Raw genomic sequence first — 2,471 nt, 5'->3', positions numbered from 1 at the left:
GGAGACTCGGAAAGGGAGAAAACAAAACAATTTAAATAAGACTTAACAGATGAAAGTAATATGTACTTGGATATTAGGACGGAAATTTGTAATATTTTTTTTTCCCCTGCCTGACAAGGTTTGGGTTAGAAATAAAGAATATTGTTCACTTCTTGGCTGCATGGTGACACAGTTTGTAGCATTGGTCATTTGCAGCAAGAAGGCTCTGGGTTCGGTCCAGAATCTTTCTACATGTAGTTTGTGCATGTTCTCCTCTCCTCATGCATATGTGGGTTCTCTCTGGGTACTCCGGCTTCCCCCCACATTCCAAAAACATGACTGTTAGGTAACAACCCAGTTAAATATAGGAGATAGATTGTAATTCACTAAGTCTGCATTTTATTATCTTTCTTTACAAAAAAGAACAATATACAAGCATAGCAGCCCTTCCAGGTCCACTTTTTGCTCTGTTAGACAAAGGTTCCTCTCACTAACTTACTCCCCGTTGAAAGGATGTGAAGGTATACACATACAGTTTATCAAGCAATTGCAGACAGTTGAGGAAAATAACAAAATTGAAAAATGAACAAACCCTGAGATAAGAGTCTAGCTTGTAATAAGAAGGATTATTTTTTTTTATCCCAAACACTACTTAAGAGGATATACAATTGCTTGTCTCCCTCAGACACAATTTAGCCTTACAGCTGTGTCATTTTAGTGAATACTTTTCGAGATTAAATAAAATATTTTGAAGGGGTTCTATCAGAAATTTAGATTTTTCCACCACATAAGTTAATTGGCTTCTCTAGATTCTCATAATCTGTAAAAGGTTGTATGTCTCTGTGCCTCTTTGTGTAAAATTTACTAGCAAAACACAGATATGTTTTCTTGATTAGAGAAATTTCATAGTAAAATGTAGTTATTGTCAAATCCCCTCTTCTTAATAAGTAAAATCAACTTATATTTTATTGAGTCAAATTTAAAAAGAACCTCTATGGAAAGCCTTTTCTAAGTATATGTTACTCCAAAAATATTTTGAGTGTACTTGCAGCTGAGTGACAGAGTATTTTTTCCATATTTACTTATAAGGTGAGGGTCTTTTTTAGGCCGTCCTTTTTTGGAAGTAGGGGTAGATTGAGGACTAAGGTGCAAATTAGGTTCAGTTTCAGAATGTTTATAAAACACTGATATGTGTAAGTGTGTGTGGATATATAAGGTTTATTTTGCTTTATGGACTCGGATGAGCATAGTATTCAAGACCATACATGTTGCTCTGAATATGTGGGTGATAATCTACTGGAGTTCAGCCCATTTTTCTCCCAGTCTGAAGAAATGCATAGTAACAGTTGCAACATAGAGGGATGGATGGTGCTGACACATGATGACAAATGCTTCAGATGTTCATCAAATGCTCATGCATTTCCTCTTCGAAATAAGAAGCAACAGCAGATTAAATCCTGCAAAGTTTTTTTTATTTTTTTATTTTTATTTTCAGGCAACTGCTTTTTCTTACATAGACAACTCTAAACTTCATGGACCCTGATAAACAGCACTGTGTTTCTCCCCCTTTTTATCAAGAGTTCTCTGAGGCATGTTTGAACAGAAACAAAGCTGAAAGGCCCACAATGTGGAAATTAACCATTCTTATTGCCTAATTGAGAATATCTGTTCCCTTTACTTTTAACAGTCGTTAGTATGCCTTCATGATGATTAGCCCCAATGTTTTCCATGCATTTTCTTGCAGAGGAACCCCTTCTTTACCTTTACCTTAAACACTGAGTTGACTTGTCTCACCAAAATTAGGAAATAGCCAAACCTCCCAGCATTCAGCTTTCTAGCTTTATAGAGTTTAATCTTTGTCATGCTAAGATTGAAAATATTGAAGCAGAGTTAAAACGATTGACAGACTTAACTCAAATATTCTTTGATATTCTAGCAATATTCTGATGAAGCCTGACTTCCTCGTATTCTAATTTATTCCAATTGTTGTTGTCCTGCTAACTTCAAAGTGTCCCTGTTCAACCACAGGTCTAGCCTGTACTTCTGTAAACGGTTGCAATGCAAGAAACAAATTTCCTGCAAGGGATTAATAAAGTAATTCTGAAAAGAACTGCCACGGATCTGTAAAATATGAGAAGAATTTGACTTAACTATGCTGATGTGGTCAAGTTGTTCTCGTTAAATAATTTTAATTGGGAAAAAAAACAAAAAAAGAAAGGAGTATTTTCACTTAAGTACAGAAAAAGATTTAGATGAATCGTTAATGAAACCTTTTATATATAAAAACAGACGTCACGGCTCAGAACAGGGGACCCAGTATTCAGGGCAGATGGATAATTCAAAAAGCGTTCATTCAAAAAGGGATCGGCAGTAACAGCAGCTAGGGCATCTAAAGCCTGGTATATAATTAGAAACCAGGTCGTCTGTGTCGCAGTTCACGCAAATATGCCCCCGCCCTTCAGCAGACACTCTGGTGCACCTTTCCCAAATTG

This window comes from Cyprinodon variegatus, unplaced genomic scaffold (assembly GCF_000732505.1).
Source record: "Cyprinodon variegatus isolate N-32 unplaced genomic scaffold, C_variegatus-1.0 Scaffold308, whole genome shotgun sequence".
Lineage (NCBI taxonomy): Eukaryota > Metazoa > Chordata > Actinopteri > Cyprinodontiformes > Cyprinodontidae > Cyprinodon > Cyprinodon variegatus.
The sequence above is the reverse complement of the archived record's forward strand: the minus strand, read 5'-3'. Positions refer to the sequence as shown.